The sequence below is a fragment of the Monodelphis domestica genome, chromosome 8 (genome assembly GCF_027887165.1).
Source record: "Monodelphis domestica isolate mMonDom1 chromosome 8, mMonDom1.pri, whole genome shotgun sequence".
Classification (NCBI taxonomy): domain Eukaryota; kingdom Metazoa; phylum Chordata; class Mammalia; order Didelphimorphia; family Didelphidae; genus Monodelphis; species Monodelphis domestica.
The window spans coordinates 245,753,370-245,777,537 of NC_077234.1; positions in this window are offsets into that span (position 1 = coordinate 245,753,370).

Genomic DNA, 24,168 nt, shown 5'->3' on the forward strand with positions numbered 1-24,168 from the left:
TGTTATCTCTTCATCAAAGGGAGATAGAATTTGCATCCATAGTATTCTATCAATAAAGAGTGAAACATTTCTCTTTACTAAGAAGAGAAAAGAAGGGGAAAATACCGCCTTATGTGGGACATCCTTAACATTTATAAGTAATTAAAAATTATATGTTGTCAAGAAAAAATGTGTAGTGGATGATGATATATGTAATATATTTTCCCTTTGAATAACAAAATGGGAAGTTGTTGAAGGAATAGTTTTAGAGATTAGATGGAACTGGCTTGCCAATACAAAAGCTATGCTGCCAAATCAGTGTGCTAATCATTCATATGAGGTGTAACTCAAAAGGATCAATGTCTCTTTTTCTGACTGAAAGTACTGTACATGAAGAAGAGGATCTACTCTATATTTCTACTTAAAAGTTATTTGGCCTCAGGGTTTGGTTCATAAACCTTGCCTCTTCTCTCCATGTTTTCTTTGACATATTGAACCAACTTCTGTCATCTCTACACAGATAATTTTAACACTATTCATTTCCAAAGTTTGTTCCTATCCTAAACCCACATATTTATCAAACTGTTGGGCAATTATAGTATTTTAAATACAAAATGACCAAATATAAAGTAATTTTTGTCCTCCACGCACTTATTTTCCCTCTTACTTGTTTATTCTGTCAGTAGTTTAATAAACATTTATTAAGTACCTACTATGTAATTTTAATTTTAATGGCACCCCGATTAGAAAACTTAGTCATCTTTGACATTTTTAATCTCCATTCTGACTCACATTAAAGCAGTCATAAAATATTATCATATCTACCTCTCCAGTAGCTTCTCTTTCTTTTTGGACTAAATGACAATTCTTCTATTTAGGTCCCTGTTACAATTGTATTATTCAAATTGCTTTCTTTTTTAAAAGTTTATTCATTTATTTAATGAATTTAGAATATTTTCCATAGTTACATGAATCATGTTCTTTCTCTCCCCTCTTTCCCCTCTTTCCCAAAGCCAACAAGCAATTCCACTGGGTGTTACATGTGTCATTGATCAAGGCATATTTCCATATTATTGGCATTTGTACTAGGGTGATCTTTTAGAGTCTACATCCCCAATAATATGCCCATTGGACCATGTGATCAAGCATTTGTTTTTCTTCTGTGTTTCTACTCCCACAGTTCTTTCTCTGGATGTGGATAGCATCTTTCTCATAAGTCCCTCAGAATCATTCTGGATCATTGCATTGCTTCTAGTAGCCCATTATATTTGATTGTACCACAGTGGATCAGTCATTTTACAATGTTCTCCTGGTTCTGCTCCTTTCACTCTGTATCAATTCCTGGAGGTTGTTCCAGTCCCCATGGAATTCCTCCAGTTTATTATGTAAACCTTGAAATTTCTCAGACTTGTGAATGTTAAAAATTTCCCCATTGGACTGGGAACATTCCCCATTTTGATGAAAAAACTCCTTGCTATGGGAGGACCTCTACTCCACCCATACTTAAGACTGCTTTAGGGGAGAAAAATCCTTGCTATGGGAGGTCCTCTACTCCACCTGTACTTAAGACTGCTTTAGGGGAGAAAACTCATTGCTAAACAAAGAAAGTACTTGGACCCATGCTTATAATAAGGCAAGGAGTTCTTTGAGCCATGCCTATTTTTTAGAATTGATACAATGAGATGCTAGGTACCTAAAAGGGTCAGGCAAGTTTTCTCTTAATGAGATTAGTTGACTCAGCTGTGTTTTCACTGGTTCAGACTTATTGAGGAGATTAGTCGACACAGCAGCATTTTTTCTGGTTCAGACTTACTGAGATTTGTCGACTTAGCAGGAATTCAGATGGGCAGTCCTTTGGAAAACGTCTATGGTGATTGGTAGATGTAAGGACTTAGGGGAGGTGACATAGGAGAAAAACCCCTATATAAGAAAAGGCAGAATCTCTTGAGAGACAATCCTTTTGGAAGAAATCCTTTTGGAGGATCTCTGATGAGGATCGCTTGGGAAGAATCTCTTGAGAGAGGCTCTGGAGAAGGGAATCTCTTGGAGGACAATCTCTAAGGAAGTCTCGCTGGAGCTCCTCTGAGGGGACTCTGTCCCTCTGGAGGTTCTGGAGAGAGGCCCTTTGGAACAGTCTCTGGCTGGAAGGCTCTTTAAGGAGGACTCTGGCTGGAACTCTCTCTGGTGAAGTCAGCTGAGATGGAGCTGGCCTGGTGTCACTAGAATCCTTGCTTAGACAGACCTTGTGGTGAGTGTTAAAAGACTGACTAGTCGACTGATCTCTCTCTCTTAAGACTCAGATCTAGGCCATGTTGGCTTAAGGACCTTCATACTTATTTCATTTTTCTCTCTCTTTCTCTCTTTTCTTTAATTCCACAATTGTATTAATTAAAATCTCTATAAAACCCAGTTGACTTGGGTATTTGAATAATTGGGAATATTTCCCTGGCGACCACCTTATATTTGATTTAAAAACCAAGACATTGTACTGAAACATATTTCTGCGGTCAAATTTACTCACCCTCTCTGATATCTATCATAATTTATATCTTCCACCATTTTTAATCACTACAGTTTAAGACCTCAACCATTTTAATTATAACAATTATTCTTTGAGCACAATAGTATTCCATCACCAACATATACCACACTTTGTTCAGCCATTCCCCAACTGAAAGACATCCCCTCATTTTACAATTTTTTGCCACCACAAAGAGTGTGGCTATAAATATTGCTGTATAAGTCTTTTTCCTTATCTCTTTGGGGCATAAACCCCAAAGTGGTACAACTGGATCAAAGGGCAGGCAGTCTTTAAAAGCCCTTTACGCATAGTTCTAATTTGCCCAAATTGCTTTTTAATTTATTTCTCTTGCTCTTATTTCTTCTTTCTCTAATCAACTTTAACTCACTGTTTCCAGGGAAAATATCAGGCCTTCTTTCAATCTTTCCTCCATTTTGCATAGCCATACAATTACACAGGAGGTATTTGATAAGTACTTTAAAAATACATTAATTGATGAATAAATATGTGCTTGATGGACTGTCACATCATGTGACAGAATATAACACTCATTCTTATACTAATGGATAGGTTTTTCATTAACAATTGCAATTAGATGATTACATTTTCTATTCTTACATGCTACAGATATGCTATTGCATTTGTAAAATGAATTGCTATGGTGTAGTAAACATAATATTGGACTTGCCATCAAAATAATTGGTTATAAAGCATGACTATGATATAAAATCTAAGTGGTCATTGGGAAGCATCTGAAGCTCAGCTTCCTCGTCTGTAAAGACAACAATATTTGAATATTCTCCTTCATAATGATATTACATAAATGATGGACAGATTACTATATAATCATTACTTATTATACTTTTACTATGACACAGGAGAGTCACCTATGAGGCATAATAGATAGAGTGCCAGGCCTGGAGTCAGGAAGATTCAATTAAAGTCTAGCCTCAAATACTTACTAGCTGTGTGAACCTGGGAAAATTGCTTACCCTTTTTTGCCTCAGTTTCCTCAACTATAAAATGAGCTAGAGAAGAAAATGATAAATCATTCCATTATCTTTTCCAAGAAAATCCTGTAAACGGCCATGAAGAATGAGATCTAATTAAAATGACCAAACAACAAAATGATACAGGAGGAAATTATAATTCTCTCCACCTCCATCTTTCAATATACATGAGTGTGTTGGTATACATACATATTATATATACATACATGTGTACATATTTTATGTATTACATATTAAATACTTAGGAAGCTTAAGGAATTAGGGATAAGAACTAAGTCAATGATTTCTCTTCTCACATCTTCTATGGCACATGTTTATCTTACCTTTTTGAGGCAGAATTTCATTAAAAAAATTTTAAGCCATTCTTCAAGAATGTCCTCTTCTCTCCTTTTTATCTAACATATCTCTAGATCATCTTCTACTAATTCAGTCTTTACCCCAGTATTGATGAACTCATGATCCTTCACCAAGTCATCATCTACCCAGAGATATATACTTTTCATCCCTTCACCTACTATCTTCTTGAGTAGATTACCCCAATCTCCCTATCTTCTACTGGTAACCTGCCATAAAATATCTCTCACCAAAACCTGTCTTCTAACTTTATATTTCCTACCTTTCTTTCATGAACTCCTTCAAAAAGCTATTCATACTCAACATCTCTAAGTTATTTCTTCTCACTCCTAATCTCTCTGCAGTCTAAATTATCTTCCAATATCACCAGTCAACTGAAAATGCTATCTCCAAAATTACCTAAAAAGTTTCCAAATCTTAAATATTTATTCAAGCATCATTTTTCTGAATCCTTCTGGAGCATTTGAAACTTTTGATGCCTTTTCCTCTTTGGTTAGCCTGTCTCTAAGAGCCTTTTTTTTTACTCTCCTTTCTCTTTCTAGGTACTCTGACAGTTCTTTGTCAGATTGTGCTGGATCTTTATCAAGGTCATGCCCACTAACTAGAGTAGAAACTTAGGAGACACATCTGGACAGTGGGCATGGCATAGGTGCAGATTCAATCTACATATTTGGAAATCTCACTTTAGAGGTTATTCTTCCTATATTTTCTCGCATAGTGATCTTCTTTGGTTCCCATGTGTTTAATGATAATTTCTGTGGGTATGATATCCAGGAATCTTTTCTTTTTTTTGACACTAGTCCCACTTTACAACAGCTTATTAAATATTTTACCTTGATGATTGAGATAGGTATTAAACTCCAAATGACTAAGAGGTCTTATTATCTTTCCCCCTAATATATCACACCACTATTTGAATCTCTTCTTTTCTGTGAAAGCTACCCCTATCCTGACCCAGTGTAAACCATCCATTTCAATTAGTCCAACATATCTAAATCCTTTGCAACATCTTCTTTGCTCTAATTCTGAATGTTCCGTGTTATACATTCATTTCCTCTACTCAACTGCCATCTCCTTAGTTGAGGCTCTGATCACCTTTTACCTGATGAGAACCAGAGTTTTAAGATTGCCTCTGAGATTTACATGTATTGAGCAGCAAGTCATGTAGTTTCTCTGGGCTCCTTTTAGCCCATCTACTAAATTAAATATTTCTACTAATCTCAGAAATATTTACCAGTTCTAGAGCAGATTGGCTTAACTATTCCAAAATATCCTCTACAGAGCTGACAAAGTAATGGTTCCTAAAGCATTGCTTGAACTGTCAGTGATCACTTTAAAGTTTTAAATGTGTATGTCTATAACTATAGTGCTTCCATTAATAATAGCAACAACAACAAAAACAAATGAAAAAGTTAGGGAACATTTTTTTTTATTTGTGATTCTGGTGAGAATGAGGGGACATGAGGAGGCCAGCTTTTTGGATATAGAGAATTTCAAATTCTGGTAGGACAGCCAAGGTTATCTAAGTGGTGATATTCAACAAACAATTTTAAATAGAAGAGCTTAGCCCTCAGGAGAGCTTTGGGGTAAACTTTGATTTGAGAATTTTCTTCATAGAGGTGATAATTGAAGACAAGGGAGTAAGAAAAGGATGAATTTTTAAAAAGTAAGTAGACCAAGGAGGGGAGAACTTGGGGGTATCAACATTCCAGGGGAGTTAGAGAAGAAAACAGAAAAGTTTTTAGTGAAAATCAGGACAACCAATGAATATTATTGAAATTTATGCGAGGATTAATTGAATTTTCAATGTTTTTGGCATATGCTTTCTTCTCACAATATTCAAACTTTTCATTTAAATAATGACTTATTTATATCTAAATTCTGTTTTCTCTGCTGGTCATTAAGTGTTATTATGAAGAAAGTACAAAGCACAAAAGTCACATGTGGAGTTATTTAAATATAGGAGGATAAGCCCTTATGTGTTTTAGTTTGTACTACATTCAGTTATAATCTAAAAATTCTCAAAATGTAGATAACAGCTGAAATCAATAGTGAAATATTCAGTTCTCCCTAGACATTTCAATGGAGAATTGCTTACGATTTCAAGTCATGAGGTGTCCTGACTTATATTTCTTAGATTTTATGGAGGGAATCTTTACATCTAATTAGAAAACCAGCATTGAGTAGATACTTACTAGGTGTCAAATACTGGGGATATAATGTCTGCTCACATTCTGATGGTGAAGACAATATATTAAAATGTGTACAGCATAAGTAAAAGGAAATAAGCAAATACTAACATATGTTATTTTATCTCTGAGTTATGTGGGAACCAGCTCAAACTGGCTCATAAGAACTCAATGTTAAGTTTTCAGTGTGAACACATCTTAGAAATCAAACACTGCAAATAATGATTGATTTATCGTTATGTTGACTGATAAGATTAAGAAAGTGAGGAACTAATTGTAATAATGAACATTAAACTCAAGCATGCAATGTGCATATAATTTTTCAGGGTATAGGCTATTAAAAATGTATCAAAAGAGGGGATGCTAGATGCCTTAGCCTATAAAGATCCAGGCTTGGAGTTGGGAGGACCTGGCTTCAAATCTGGACTCATATGCTTCTTAACTGTGTAGTCCTGGACAAGTCACTTAACTCCATTTTCCTAGCCCATACCACTTTTCTCCTCTGGGACTGATACTTGTATCAATTCTAAGACAATAGGCAAGGTGATTTTTGTGTGTTTTTGATGTGCCAGTACACTGCTGCATATAAATACATATATGTGTGTATGTGTATCTATATATATATGCACACATATAAAAAGTAGTATAATGCAAGAATGTTTGAGAGAGCATTATTAGCATGTGGGAGATTAGGACAAACTACTTGAAACAGATGTAATTGTATATTAAAAGAAAGGGAATCAAAGAGTCTGAGTTAAAAAGGAAGTCAATTCTTGTATGGAGTATTGTCAGCACAAAAATTTGGCTTTCAGAGATAGAAAATGATGATGATAAACAAATAGAATGCAATTTTGACTGAACCACGTGGCTCAGTTATGTTCAAAGTCTCCTGAAAGATAAACTGAGATCAAATTTTATATGACTTTAAAAGGAAACCCTAAAGAAAAGAGTTTCTCTTTTATCCAGAGGCAATAGAAAGTCGTTAGAGTTGGTTGAGTAGAGGATTCACATTTGAGATCTGTGCTTAAAGAAAATTCATTTGGCAGTGGATATAGGAAGAATAAAGGTGGCAGTGATACCATTCAGGAGGCTGTTTCAACAACCTAAGAGACACATGATGAGTGCACCCCTAAGCTACTGTCGTAGCTATGTGAATGGAAAGAAGTGGTCACATATGAAAGATCTATTGTGGAGATAGAATTCATAAAATTTGACCACCAATTAGATATTTGGTGTGAGGGTGAGTAAGGAATCCAGGATAATGACATTATAACAAAGCTAAGATACTTGAAGGATTATTTTGACTTTGATGGAAGTAGTAAGTTTTGGAAATGAAGGATCTAAGAGGAAAGATTAGGTTTAAATTTAATATGTCAAGTTTAAGATGTCTCTGAAAGAGGCAATTAATGATTTATGCTTAGAGTTCAAGGAAAAGACTAGGAATGATATGTAGATCAGGATGTCATTTGCATAGACTATAATTAACCACTTGAGGACTGATGAAGTCACCAAGGAAGAAGAGTAACAGGACAGAACCTTGAAGAACGCTTACAGTTAGAAGGCATAATGTGGATCATGAGCCAGCAAAGGCAATTGAGAAAGTAATTTTTCAGATAGGAGCCTACATTTTGTTCTAGATCATTTTGCTGAATGGCTTACATAGTCAATTAGGGAATAATTCTCAAAAGCAGAAAGAAATATTTTCATTCAAATTCTGAGCAGATTATCTGAACCAGATTCAGGATTCAGAATTGTACCATCTATTTCTTCTTGGAAATAGACATTTCAGACTGTATCTGTCAAAAAATTTCAAACTCAACAAATCTAAAACAATACCTTTTCTGTTCCTCAAATTTCTTTTCTACTTGACTCCATTGTTGTAAAATGAACCAATATTTCTACAGGCTCTTGGAATATTTTTCTTAATCCTTGCTCTTACACACTGGACATATACAATTATTTTCCAAATCTTGAGATTTCTAACATGATACATTTCTTTTGTCGGTTCCCTTTCTCTCTGCTCATATAGACACCACTTCATTTGAGGTCCTCATTGCTTTGAATGTTAAAATAGCCTCCAAACTGGTATCCCTGCTTTAAGTCTCTACCTACTTTATTCACTATCCAAATAGATATCAAAGTTATTTTCCTGAATCCATTTTTCTCACCTACTCAATAAACTGCATTGATTCCATATTACATCTAGAAAAAACATTAACTCCATTTCATTTCTAAAACACTACAACTTTTCTTGAATCTTATTTTCTATCTTAATTCAATATTTTCCCCTTCCTTCATTCCAGGGTTGTTAAATTCGTCTCATCTTTGTTTAACTCAAAGAACTCTCCATCTTACATATCTCTATGCCTTTAAACAGACCTCCCTTATGTGTATTTTAAAATGAACTTTCTCCTCACCTCCATCTAATAGAATTCCTCACTTATTTCCAGATACAAGTCAAGTACCATGTTCTATATAAAACCTTTCCTGGTTTCATCATCAGCTAGTGATCTCTCTCTGTTATTACTTTCTATCTTTTATGTTTATTCTGTATGCATAATATATGCATATATTATATATGTGTGTATCTTTCTGATATAATGTAAACTCCATGATAGCAGAATTTCTTTAAATTTATATTTTGCTTTTGCTTCCCTAGCACTTAGCATAATCATAAAATATAAGTGCTTAAAAATCTTAGTTGCTTTATGAATTCATAAAAACTAAATCCAACCTTGATGTAGCAAATTTGCCAATAATGTTGAGAAGAGATCTTCCAAAAATTCATAGCTTATGAATAGATTCCAAAAAATTCCAAAATAAGGAGTACAGAAACATTTGGAAAATAAAATCATCTATGGTCTCCAAGAAATAAATGTTGAATAGAAGTATAATATCATGAAAAAATTCATTTTCTTGACCTATTTAGAAATTCAGCCCTCAGCAATGAATTTTCTGAAGCTCATTACAAAGAAACTAAAATAAAACACAAAATGAAAACATATCAATTTGATGAAAAACAAATAACATGTGTATGGTTCTTCATTCTTCCACCATATTATAGGTAGACCACTTTTTTCCAGAAAGCAGGAAAACAGAAATCTATTTGTTCCAAATAGCTGTGCTTTCCCTTAATCTTGGTAATCACATAAAAAAGTCTAATACAAGCAATCACTCAGGCAATGCTCTAAACACAGTATAATTATTATTTCATCTGATTCTCAAACAACACTGCAAAGTAAAGGCTATTATTCCTACTTTAAAGTTAGGGAAACTGAGGCAGAGGTTAAATTACTTATCTAGAGTCATAGAGCTTATATATGTGTAAAAATGCCTTTGAGCTCAGATCTTCCAGCCTGGAGAGCCAGAGTTTTATGCACTATACCCCCTAGTTACCTTGGAATACTAGAGTTTAGAATAGAGGCTATATAAAATGAAAATAGAGAATAAGAAGAGGAAGAAAATGTGTAAAGACCTTCACTTTGTTGGTATTTCAACAAGTGTACTTGAATATGAGTAGGAGCATAAGTGATAATGGAAAAATGTACAATTGGTACCTCTGAATTTAGAAACAGTCCCATGGTGTAGAATTGTCACAATGTCTGATGGAGGAACTCATTTTCTTTGTAATGCACAGTGAATTTGGTCCAGCATACTAATGAAGGAGTGAGTATTAGTTCACTATATAAGGTAGGACAATAGCAACACACACACACACAGAGGGAAAAAAAATTCAAAGGGCATAAGAAAAAGAAAGACCAAAGGTTCAGGTATTCATACCCTTGAGTAGCAGGCAATGCATATAGGTAATTGCCACATAATTACTCTACATCTCAAGGGTAAATTGTCTTAATAAAAAGTTTTCCTCTCTCTATGGTATAGATGATAAAAAAGCTGTTTTTTTTAACCTACTTCTGACTGAATTAAAATTATCATTGATGTTACGCCTTTCACTTAAGAACTATGTCTTTATGAATATGTATAAAATAAACATAAAGAAATAGAAAGCCCTGTCAGGATAATAAAAGCAAAGTTACATGAAAAGTGTTTTATTTTGGCATCTGAAGTTATCCAAATGTGTAGTAAAACAATGAATGTGAAGATAATGCACGAAGTGCGATAATTTGAATTTAAATTCTGTTACTTGAAAAGGATGTAAGATATCTTTAAGAGTTAGTGGATTTTGTGTTTCTGTATTTGTGTTAGGTGAAGCAATTACTCTTCCCTATCTATGAAGAAATAAAGTTATGGACACACTGAATCCTTTTTTAAAAGCTGTTACAAAGAAATATAGTTATTAAGAGGGAAATGGAGGTTATCAGGGACAACATTCAATTTGAGGTTTCATAAAACAATAATGTAGCTTCCTGAGACTTCTGGGGGGTGGAGCCAAGATGGTGGTGTAATCCTCAGCAGGTCTGTGACACCATGAAAATATTCTCTGACCAAATTTAAAATATTGCCAAAAAACAAATACAGGAGTGAAACAAGCAACAAGGAGACAGAGTGAAATAACTTTAAAGGAAAGAAAAACAAAAAGGTAGGCAACAAACATCTGGGGCACTGGGGTAAGAGGAGAGCAGACTCAGCAAGAAGTTGTAGCAAAGAGGGATGAACAAGCCACACTCCCACACCACATCAGCTGTCCAAGGTTCCAGAACCTATGCAAGAGCCAACATCCCAGACACTGAGACTCTGCCTGAGCAAATAGAGGTACAAACCAAACCATACCTTATGAAATTTTAAACTGGGGAGATGTCCAGAGCTCCAGCCCAGGGTATTCTGGTATGGCCTTTGGATAAGGACTTAATTCACACTTTGGTGTGGATGATAATACTAAGTACTAAGTACTGATCTTTTTGCCTAAAGTTTAGGATGATGCTCCAAGATTGGACAATCAAGGGTGTCTGACTGAATCAAGTACACAGTAAGACCAAAAAAGTGAAATTAAGCCTGAGGTTAGAATCTGATCAGTCCCTGACCTGATCAAGATCAGAGTGAGATCAAAAGTTTACACCTAAACCTAAGGCAAATATCAATCATCCTCGTTTAAAACTAGATAAATAAAACAGAAAAATAAATAAGAAAGAACTAAAGGAAATGAATGAAATTCTAGAAAAATTAGAATTAAGAGATATCTAGAGAAAAATGATACAGGAATAAAAAGGAATATACCTTCCTCTCAGCAATACATAGTACATATATAAATATTGAACATGTACTATGGTATACAAATATTGCAAAAATGCAGAAAAGCAGAAATAATAAATGCAAATTTTTCAGATCAAAATGTGATAAAAAATTATACTTAACAAGGGTGCACAGAAAGGCACATTTGAAATTAATTGGCAACTAAATAATTTAATTCTTCAAAACTGATGGATCAAAAAAGAAATTATAGAAACAATTGTGAATTTCATTAAAAAGAATGACAATGAGGAGATATCATGTCAAAACCAATGGGATACAGCCAAAGAAGTACTCAGGGGAAGATTTATATCTTTGAGTGCCTATAGCAACAAAATCAAGAGGGAAGAGATCAATGAATGGGGACTATAACTTAAAATTTTAGAAAAAGAAAAAATGAAAAATCCCCCAATAAAAATGAAACTAGAAATCATAAAATTAAAGCAAAATTAAACAAATCGAAAGTAAAATAATTATTAAAATAATAAATAAGACTACGAGCTGGTACTTTGAAAAAATAAAATTCAGGTTAATTGAATAAAAAAATAGAAAGAAGAGAATCAAATTAATACTATCAAAGATGAAAGGGTGATCTCTAAGATACTTTTTAAAAATTAAAAAAATTCTTATAAAAAGAACTATTTTACACAATTACATGGCAATAAATATGACAATTTAGGAGAATGGTTGAATATTTAAAAAATATAAATTGCCTAGATTAACAAAAGAAGAACTAGAATACTTAAATAATCCCATTTCAGGGGAAAAAAATTGAACATGCCATCAAAGAACTTCCTAAGAAAAAATCCCCAGGGGCAGATGAATTCATAAGTGAATTCTATCAAACATTTAAAAACAACTAATCCAGATACTATACAAAATATTTGACAAAATAAGCAAAGAAGGAGTCTTGCCAAATTCTTTTTATGACAGAAATATGGTACTTATTCCAAAGCCAGGCAGACCAAAAACAGAGAAAGAAAACTACAGACCAATCTTCTTATTAAGGATATAAATGCAAAAATCTTAAATAAAATACTAAAAATAATAGCAAAAAGACTATAGCAAGTTATCACAAGGATTATCCACTATGACCAAGTGGGATTTAGACCAGGAATGTAAGGATGACTTAATATGATGAAAACCATTCACATAATTAACCATATCAATAATCCAAACAAAAGAAATCACATGATGATCTTAGTAGATGCAGAAAAAAGTCTTTGACAAAATACAGCAGTCATTCCTATTGAAAACACTAGAAAGTAAAGGAATAGAAGTGCAATTCCTCAAAATAATAAACAGAAATAATAAACAGTATAGATTTAAAACCACCAGAAAGTATCATTTGCAATGGGAACAAGTTAGAAGCCTACTGAAAAAAGTCAGGAGTAAAGCAAGGATGCACATTATCCCCTCTATTTTTTAATATTGTACTGAAAATGCTAGTAGTAACAATTAGAGAACAAAAATAAATTGAAGGGATTAAAGTAGAAAAGGAAGAAACTAAATTATCACTCTTTGCAGATGATATGAGGGTATACTAAAAATATTCTAGAAAATCAACTAAAAGACTCGTAGAAATAATTAATAACTTTAGCAAAGTTGCAGGGTACAAGATAAACCCACATAAATCATCAGTATTTCTATATATTTCCCAAAAAAATTCGGCAGTAGTTAGAAAGAGAAACTTCATTTAAAATCACTCTAGACAATATAAAATATTTATGAATCTATCTGCCAAGACAAACATGGGAATTATATGAACACAACTAGAAAACACTTTTCACACAATTAAAACTAGATCTAAACAATTGGAAAAAGATTAATTGTTCCTGAGTAGGACAAGCTAATATAATAGAAATGACAATTCCTCCCAACTAATCTATTTATTCAGTGCCATACCTATCAAACCACCAATCTATAAAAAAGATTATAGAATTAGAAAAAATAATACAAACTTCATCTGGAAGAACAAGAGATCAAGAATATCAAAGGAATTAATGAAAAAAAAAAGTGAAGGATGAGGTTCTAGCAGTCTTGGATCTTAAAGTACTATACAGTAGAAGTCATCAAAACGATATAGTAATGGCTAAGAGACAGAAAGGTTGATCAATGGAATAGACTAGGAGTAATAACCCCAGGAAGCTAATATTTGATAAACCGAAAGATCCCAGCTTTGGGGACAAGAACTCACTAATTAACAAAACTTGTTGGGAAAATTGGAAAACAGTTTGGGAAAAAGTAGATTTAGATAACCATTTTACACCCTATACCAAGATAAATTTAAAATGGGTAAATATCTTAAATATAATGAGTGAAATTAAAAAAAAAAACAAATTAGGTGAACATAGAATAGTATACTTGTCAAATCTGAGGGAAAGAAGGGAAGCAAGAGATAGAGAACTGCATCTATTAAGCAAGAGATAGAGAATTGCTGGGAGCCATCAGGCCACAATGTCTTAACAAGGTCTCTCGTGGTAACCAAGAGGTCACAAAGTGACTCTTTGGCAAAATGGAATTGCCCAATCATCCCCCTCTATATGACTTCTCTCATCTATATCCCTCACTGATGGAATTGATATGATGCTTGTTCTCTCCCTAACCTTAGAAGGAATAATATGAGAGCAATATACTTGCACTCTATTTCCCCAAAACATCACCAAAAGATCAAACTCTCAAATCCAAACCCAAAAGACCATCATGGGTTAACTTTTACTTAGGTACATCATTCCCAACAAGCCCAGATTTTCTCCTACTCCCTTGCATAGAAACTTATTCTCCAAAAATCAACATATAAATCAATCATAAAGGCCCATACAAAATGTACAAGTATACCAAGCTTCATCATGCCTCACTGACTCAATTTCACCAACCAGAAATTGCCCTTGGTAGAAACTCCCTGCTATCCCTGAGAAATGATCAGTCTAATAATTAATCTGAATTATGTTCTCAATGCCTCTCTGATATCTCAACCCCAATGTTATGATTTTTGAATTGTCTTTAAGAATTACTGATTGATTATTTCTTTTCATTAAAAGTAATAAGTAAATTTCCTTGATTGTTTGTAAGCTCAAGCTCCTCACTGGTTAATGAGAAAATTAAGCCACCTGTGATGAAATCATTTATCTTGTTTAGAACCTTTATTCTGTCAAGAATCTGTAATCACAGTACAAGAATGTAGAATGATCTCAGAATGTTAATCAAGTGATTTATAAAATGTGAATATATAACTTTTCCAGTTATCTTTACTTGAATATGTATGTTGAAAGATGTATTTGTGTGCCATGAAAATGAGTATAAAAATAAAGATCAAATCTGGGCATGGAGGAGCAGCCACCAGATACAAAGCTTGCCCCTGGCTGATTTACATGCACAGCTGTCTTCCATTTTTTATTTTTTTATCCTACTGTTCATTCATCTGCAGAGAACCCCTGGAGCCATGAGTGGTGCTGGACCCAGCTCATGACAGAGATCATTGCAAACTATAAAATGAATGACTTTGATTATATCAAATTAAAAGAGTTTTGTATAAATAAAACCAAATACAACCAAAATTAGAAAGAAAGCAACAAACTGGGAAAACATTTTTATAACAAAATTCTCTGATAGAGTTTAATTTTCCAAATATATAAGGAACTAAGTCAAATTTCCAAAAAACAAAAAAATCAAGCCATTCCCCAATTAATAAATAGTCAAGGGACATGATTAGGCCTTTTTCACATGATGAAATTGAAATGATCAATAAGTACATGAAAAAGGGGGAATTCCAGGTAAGCATGGTGGCAGTCTAAAAGCTGGTCACTTCCTCTCCCCAGCACACACCGACAAGGACTACCCCAAAAGACCTTAAGAATCATTTTCAGAGGAGTGGAGGAGCTGTACAGTAGGGCACAGCATTGAAGGAACGTGGGATTGGGGCTTTTCCAGTCTATAAGAGGGTGAAAGGGCTTCCACCCAAATGTGAGCCTATCCACCCACCCCCACCCCCACCTACAGAGCCAGAGCTAAAGCCAGAGCGAGTGCATGCCAAGATGAGAGAGCAAGGGGCACCCCTGGAGTGAGCAGGGGGCACCTCTGGGTCCTTGGGAGCTGACTGGGACCACAGGGGACCCAGCCCTGAGAGCAGCTAGGTGGGAAACCCCAGTGCACAAGAGAATGCAGACCTTGGGTGCCCAGAGCCAGCACACCTGCCAGAATCAGGGAGAGGGAGAGCAGTACTTCTAGAGTGAGCAAGGGGCACTTCTAAGTCCTTGGGAGCTGAAAAAGACCATCGGAGAAATACCACTGAGGGCAGCTAGACCAGAAATCCAGGCCGGCAAGAGAGCGCAAACCTTGAGCACCCCTGGGAAGGTAGCACTGAGAAGAGCTTCAAAGAACTGCAGAGATTTGAGAGCTTTCCTCAGGCAAAATCCTTCCTCATTAACTCCATACACACAGAACCTGCCCAGCTGACTCAGATTTCTGACTAAAGAGGGAAGAGAAAACATCCAGGAAAATGGCTAATTGTGCACAGGAGCCTAAAAATCCTTCCAATAAACCCCAAAAGAAGGCTGTGATGCTTGAGAATTTTTATGGAGGAAAAACTCAGGCTACAGAGGAAATACTGGATGAAACTCAAACAAGGGCAACCCCTCCAAAAAAAAAATAAACAATAAAACCCAGAAATTGTCTACAAGCACTGGAAGAATCTCAATAGGAGCTTATCAAAAAGATGGAAGCCTTCTGGAAAGAGAAGTGGGAAATGGGTCAAAAAAATGAAGAAATCAAGCTGAATACCAAAAGGTTAAAGCAGAAAAGGAAAAGATTATGACAGAAAACCAGGCCTTAAGGACCAAAGTTCAGCAACTGGAAACTGATGATCTTCCAAAACAACAAGAATTAATAAAGCAAAGTCAAAAGACTGACAAAATAGAAGAAAACATAAAATATCTGACTGACAAAGTGACAGATCAGGAAACCAGAGGAAGGAGAGACAATTTGAGAATCATTGGTCTACATGAAAAGTCAGAAATAAAAGGAAACTTACACCATACTACGAGAGATCATACAAGAAAACTGCCCTGAAGTTCTGGAACAAGGGGGCAAAATAGACATGGAAAGAGTTCATAGAAAACCCTCTACACAAAAACCCCACAAATTAACTCCCAGAAATGTATTTGCCAAATTCCAGGGCTTTCAAACTAAAGAAAAATTGCTACAAGAAGCCAAAAAAAAAACTATTCAGAAACAAAGGAGCACCAATCAGGATCACACAGGACACAGCAGTTTCCACACTAAAGGACCGCAAGGCCTGGAACATGATTTCAGAAAGGCAAGAGAACTGGGTCTTCAACCAAGAATCACCTATCCATCAAAACTGACTATATACTTCCAGGGGAAAGTATGGACATTCAAAAAATAGAAGATTTATAAGTATTTGTAAGGAAAAGACCAGAACTAAGTGGAAAGTTTGATATCCAAACATAAAAATCAAGAGAAACATGAAAAGCGAGGGAAAAGGAGAAAAATGCTCTTTTTTTATTCAAATTCTCATCTTTAAGGGCTACAATTAGATCAAATCATAAATATTTATATATGCGCAAATTTTATTTGTAACTCTCAAAAATGTTTTCATCATTATAGTAAAAAGAAGAATCATTCATAGGAAAAGACTGGGGCATTAAAGGCTATAAAATGATATGCAAAAAAGGGGGGAATCAATAATGGTACTAATAGATACTTGAAAAACAAAATAAATAGAATAATCTTTATCACACAAAGATACACATGGGTAGGGGAGGGGAAGAATACTCATATAAGAGTGAGAGAAAGAGAGTGTTAATAGGTAATACATTAATATTACTCTCAGTGAAATAAATTCTGAGGGGGAAGAGCATATAGATCTATTGGGATCTTGATGTTTATCTTATCCTACAGGGAAAGGAAGAAGGGAAAATTAAGGGGGTAAGGGAGAAGGAGTTCAAAAAAAAGGGAGGGAAGAAGAGGGAGGAAGGAACTTAACAGACCCTAAAAAAACAAGAAGTGAACAAAAAGGAAGAGGACAGAAAGGTAAGCATATCAAGGGAGGGGAATAGGGGAATTAACTAAAAGTAAACCACCGGATTAAAAGGATATAGTGAAAGAAGAAAGGTCAGAACTAGGAGAGGATATCAAAATACTAGAGATTTCAAAAGTGACAATCATAACTTTGAATGTGAATGGGATGAACTCACCCATAAAATGTAGACGAATAGGAGAGTGGATTAGAATCCACTACAATAAACACACATGAGGCGAGTAGATACTCACAAGGTCAGAATTAAAGGGTGGAGCAAGACATATTGCTCCTCAACTGACAGAAATAAGGCAGGAGTTGCAACCATGATATCTAACAAAACCAAAGTAAAAATAGACCTGATTAAAAGGCTAGGGAAGGTAAATACATCCTGATAAAAGGGAGTATAGATAATGAGAAAATATCACTAATCAACATGTATGCACCAAATGTTATAGCACCCAAATTGCTAATGGAGAAAGTAGTAGATTTGAAGGAGGAAATAGATAGTAAAACTATACTAGTGGGAGACCTGAACCTACCACTATCAAATTTAGATAAATAAAATAAAAAAAAATAAATAAGAAAGAGGTAAATAGTTAATAGATATATGGAGAAAACTAAATAGGGACAAAAAGGAATATATCTTCTTTTAGTAGCACTTGGCATATTAACAAAGACTGACCATATATAAGGTCATAAAAACAAGGCATACAACTGCAGAAAAGAAGAAATAATAAATGCAACCTTTTCAGATCATAAGGCAATAAAAATAATGATCTGGAAAGGTACATGGAGAGCCAAATCAAAAATTAATCGAAAATTGAATAATATGATTCTCCAAAATCAACTAGTCAGAGAACAAATCATAGAAACAATTAATAATTTCATTGAAGAAAATGACAATGATGAGACATCCTTTCAAACACCATTGGATGCAGCCAAAGGAGTACTCAGGGGAAAATTTATATCCTTGAGTTCATATGGTAACAAATTTCTTTCAAATGAATAGATAAGTAGATAACTAGCAGTAAAGCAATGATCCCAGACAACTCTGAGGGACTTATGAGAAAGAACACTATTCACATACAGAGTAAGAACTGTGGGAGTAGAAAGACAGAAGAAAAATATTTCCTTGGTCACATGGCTTGATAGGGACATGATTTGGGATAGAGTCTCTAAATGATGACTCTATTGCAAATATTCATAATATGGTAATAGGTCTTGATCAATCTTACATGTAAAACCCAGTTTAATTGTTTGGTGGCTACAGGAGTGGTAAAGAGGAGGGGCAGGGGAAGAATATTAATCATGTAACCATGGAAAATATTCTAAATTAAATGAATAATTAAATAATTTGAAAGTACCTTCCTTAGAGATGGAACTTAATATATCTTTGAATGAGTATCCTAGGTTTGTTCTTATCAGGAGATTTCTTCCCCATAATAATTTCTTCCCCATAACCTACTGTACTAGAGGGAGATCTCAACCTTCATCTATCAGAACTAGATAAATCAAACCAAAAAGTAAATAAGAAAGAGTTAAGAGAAGTGAATGAAATCTTAGAAAAATGAGTGTTAAAAGATAGAAGCAAACCATTAGCAAATTATGTGAACACTGTGAACCTTAAAAATTCTCAGACCCTACTTCATAAGATTTGGTTAAGACTATTCCCCACTTTAAACAATGAAGGAACTTAGATCAGAAATGTGAGACCTCTATTCCACCCCTACTTAAGCCTGCTTTAGGGGAAGAAACTCCTTGCTGAACAATGAAAAATACTCAAACCCATACTTATAGTAAGGCAAAAGTTCTTAAGCTGTACCTATTTTTAGATCTAATACAAAAGGGTGCTAAGTACCTATAAAGGTCAGGCAACTTGTGAACTTGCAAAAGGCAAAGAGGTGAGAACCTACTCAGGCGTGAATTACTCAAAAGTTTAGCCTTCTTATGTGTGAATTAAGAATGGTCTGTCCTTTGGAAAATGTCTCCTGTTATTGGTAGATGTGAGAATTTAGGGGAGGTGACATAGGAGAAAATTCCCTTTAAAGGGAGATGAAAAGCTGACTCTCGGGAGAGTCTCAGGAGTCTCAGAGAAACTCTCTCTGGAGATGGCAGCTGGCCAAAGCTGAGCTGGTGTCTCTCTGAACACTAGAATCTTGCTTGGGACAAATCTTGTGGTGAGTGGATAAAGGACTGACTGATCTCTCTCTCTTAAGGCTGGCCTAAGCGGGCAGACCTATCTTTTTCTCATTATTTTCTTTTTTTCTCTCTCTCCTTTTCTTTAATCCCTCATTTGTATTAATTAAAATCTCTATAAAACCCAGCTGACTTGGGTATATTTAATAATTGGGAATTTTTCCCTGGCGACCGCCTTATAGTTGATTTAAACAAGACACTGTCTTGGACCATATTTCTGCAGTCACAATTTTAAGCCATCCACTCTTTTATCTGCCACAGTTTATGACTCCCACTATTTTAATTCTTACAACACAGAATAGTATACATGTCAGATCTTTGGTAAAGGAAAGACTTTAAAACCAAGCAAGAGTTAGAAAATATCATAAAACATAAAATCAATAATTTTGATTACATCAAATTAAAAGTTTTTGAAAAAAAACAAACCAATGCAACCAAAATTAGAAGGAAAGCAACAAATTGAGAACAATCTTCATAAAAAGACTTCTGTCAAGGTTCTAATTACTCAAATTTATAAATAGGTAATCCAGTTGTACAAAAAATCAAACCATTCTCCAATTGATAAATGGACAAGGGACATGGATAGGCAATTTTCAGTTAAAGAAATCAAAACTATTAATAAGCACATGAAAAATTGTTCTAAATCTCTTATAATCAGAGAAATGCAATTCAACACAACCCTGAGGTATCACCTCATACCTAGCAAATTGGTTAACATGACAGTAAAGGAAAGTAATGAATGTTGGAGGACATGTGGCAAAGTCAGGTCATTAATGCATTGTGGTTGGAGTTGTGAATTGATCCAACCATTGTGGAGGGCAATTTGGAACTATGCCCAAAGGGCACTAAAAGACTGTCTTGATCCAGCCATAGCATTGCTGGGTTTGTACCCCAAAGAGATATAAGGAAAAGCTGTGCTCTTTGTGTTGGCAAAAAAATGAAAAATGAGGGGATGCCCTTCACTTGGGAAATGGCTGAACAAATTGTGGTATATGTTGGTGATGGAATACTATTGTGCTCACAGGAATAATGAAGTGGAGGAATTCCATGTGAACTGGAACAACATCCAGGAATTGATGCAGAGTTAAAGGAGCAGAACCAGGAGAACATTGTACACAGAGACCAATGCACTGTTGTACAATTGAATGTAATGGACTTCTCCATTAGTGGCAATGCAATGATCCTGAACAACTTGGAGGAATCTATGAGAAAAAACATTATCCACATAATTGTTTATTGCTTATTGTTATAAAAAACTACTATTTAAATATTTGTTTTACAAATTTACATTTTATGCCATCAATTGGATTACACTTTTTATAAAAATGTATTTTTACCTGATTATGTTGATATAACTTATAATAATTGTTTTCTGACATTTTTCCACCTGTATTCTTTCCCTCCTTCTAATTATTCCTTTTCCCCAAGATGGAAGATAATATGGTATAGGTTGGAGGCAGCTATGTGGCTCAGTTGATAAAGAACCAGATGGGAGTTTCAAATCCGGCTTTAGATAATTTCTAGCTTTGTGACACTGGGAAAGTCACTTAATCCCAGTTGTCTAGCCCTTAACACTCTTCTGAATTGGAACTGATCCTCAAGTATCAATTCTAAGATAGTAAGTATGTTTTATTAAACCTATGATATGCATAGGATACATTGTATATGTCTTTTTAAACAATAAAACTTTCTGTGATTCTCATTTGGTAAAGAAGAAATATTTTCAATTATAGTAGGGAAAAATTTGTGGAGTCAATAAAGTGAAGAATGATATGATTTAATCTGCATTTAGACTCTGTCTCTTCTTCAGTGATAGTGAACACCCTTTTTTGTCATGAGTCTCTTTGGAGCTGTCCTGAATCCTTGCAGGGCTTATAATAGTTAGGTTATTCCATTAATCATCATATTTTATTGCTGTGAGTGTGTACAATATTCTTTCTGCTCACTTTACTTTGCATCATTTTAAGTCTTTCCGGGTATTTTCTGGGATCATCATGTCCATTAGTTTTAATAGAACAATAGATTCCATTATAATCATATATAAAAACTTGATTGGTAATTCACCAATTGATGTATATTTCTTTATATTCTTTTTCTTTGCCATAAGAAAAACAGCTACTATAAATATTTTTTTGTAAAAGTAGGTCTTTTTTTTCCCTTCATCCCTTTGAGATACAGACCTATTAGTAGTATTACTAAGTTTAAAAAGATATGCATAGTTTGATGGTTTCAAATTGCTTTCCAGAATTGTTGCATCAGTTTATGGCTCCACCAACAGTGAGTGTATTATTATCCCAATTTTTCCACATTCCTTCTAACATTTATCATTGTCTTTTATTAGCCAGTCTCATAGGTGTGAGATGGTACCCTAGAATTGTTTTAATTTTAATTTCTCTAATTAATAGCAATTTGGATCATTTTTTGGGACTAAAAGTTTTTAAATTCTTCATCTAAGAATTTTCTGTCATTAGCATTTGATCATTTAGTAGCTGTGAAATGTTTTTCATTCTTATAAATTTGACACAGTTCTCTATATATTTGAGATATGAGACTCTTTTCAGAGAGAGTTACTCTAATGTTTTTTCTCAGTTTCCAGTTTTCCCAGTTTCTCAATTTCACTTCTATTTCAGTTGCATTGGTTTTGTTTCTAAAAAAACTGTATTAATTTAGGGTACTCAAAATTATCTATTTTAAATATTATATTACCTTCTATGATATATTTGGATATAAATTCTTCATTTACCCATAGACCTGATAGGAAGACTATGCCTTTTTCTCTCATTTGATTATAATATCACTCTTTAATTCTAAATCATTCATCCCTTTTGATAAAAGTCTCTGAGGTATTGCTCTATGCCTAATCTCTTTGATACTGTTTTTCCATTTTTCCCAGAAATTTTTGTGAAATAGTTCATTATTTTTCCAAAACCTTGGATCTTTAGACAAAAATTAGGTTAATATGGCAATTTACTACTGTATGTTGAGTAATCTATTCCTTTGATGCATTAGTCTATTTTTTAGCCAGTGCCAGATGGTTTTCATTGTTGCCATTTTATAACACAGTTTGAGATTTGATATAGCTAAGAAACATTCCTTCACATTTTCATAATTAATTCCATTGATATTCTCATGTTTTTTTTCTTCCAAATAAATATTATTTTTCTAGGTCTATGAAAGAATTTGGGGTATGCCACTGAATCAGAAATTAATTCAAATATAATTGTATAGATCATAAACATTTAATGGAAGTTATTATGGTTTATTCTTCTGTATATTTTCATAAGGACATAGTACAATGTCATATAGTTAGGCACTAATACACAGTAGTTATTTTGAATAAAATGGGATTTCATCACACTTAGCAGTAATGATTGATCTCAGAAAACTAAGGTGAATAATACACAGACTTCTATTTCTTAATATACAATTTCAATTCATCAACTCAACTAAATATTTATTTAACTCAATACTCCCAGAATACAGCTTGATTATTTTAAAGGCCCTACAAAAACACAAAAACAAACAAACCTTGAAGAAAAAAAAACTCTTTAGTAATAGTTACATTTTAAAATCTCTTTTCAATTTTTTCATCACTTTTGAGTTAGTTTGGTTGCCATGACTGAGTTCAAATGAGAAAATTTAAGTGTTAGAAGAAAGTTGTGGAAAGTATAGACAGATACACTTTCTGTCTGAATCCCCAAGTGTATTTTATAAACACTAGAAGTTTTACCAAAACTTCTATATTTTTTCCATTTTATGGAGAAACGTTTATGAAGCAATCATTTGGGAAGTAAATATATTTTGAAATGAGGATTTGCAGTCTAATGAAAACTGACTATACAAACTACAGTAAAGCATTTCCAGAAATTTAATCTATTTTTAAATCACTAGAGTGATATTAAATCCCTAGTTATATGGTTTATTTAGCCAATAACTTTAAGTTGCTAAATCCTTCTAGAGATGGCCTTTGTCAGAGAGGCTTAACTTTCTTGGATCAGTGAATGAAACAAGTACTTAGTTCCTATAATATACTCAGCATTATTTTAGATATTGTGAGGGATACAAAAGTATAAGCCATGCCTTTTGTCCCTAAAGAGGTTGTAATCAAGATAGGAAGGCAAGATTAAGACAACTACAATTATATCAAAGGATACAAGGAGGATGACTCATATCTAGCTCAAATAAATTATGCTTTAACAGATGTCCAACAACTTGCTTAAAATTGGCATACTTACAATATCCTGTAATTAGGTGGTACATTAGATAGACTACTAGGTCTAAAGTCAATAATAGCTGAGTTAAAATTTGGCTTCAAAGAATTAATAGTTGTGTGATCCTGGTTAAGTCACTTAACCTTCTTTATCTCAGTTTTATCATCTTCAAAATGAACTAAAGAAGGAAATAATAATACAAACCAACATCTCTGCTAAGAAATCTCCAAATGGTGTCATGAAGAGTCAGACATGACTGAATAATTCCTTCTTAATCTCTTCATTCAATCAGGATGATTTAAGAGGAAGACATGCCCCCAGAACTCAGAGATGCCTCCATCGTAGCCCTATACAAGAAAAAAGGTTCACGAGAAGCCTGTGACAACTACAGAGGCATCTCACTACTCTCCACTGCCGGAAAGATCCTCACCCGTGTTATACTCAACAGACTCCTGTCATCTGTTTCATAGCAGAACCTGCC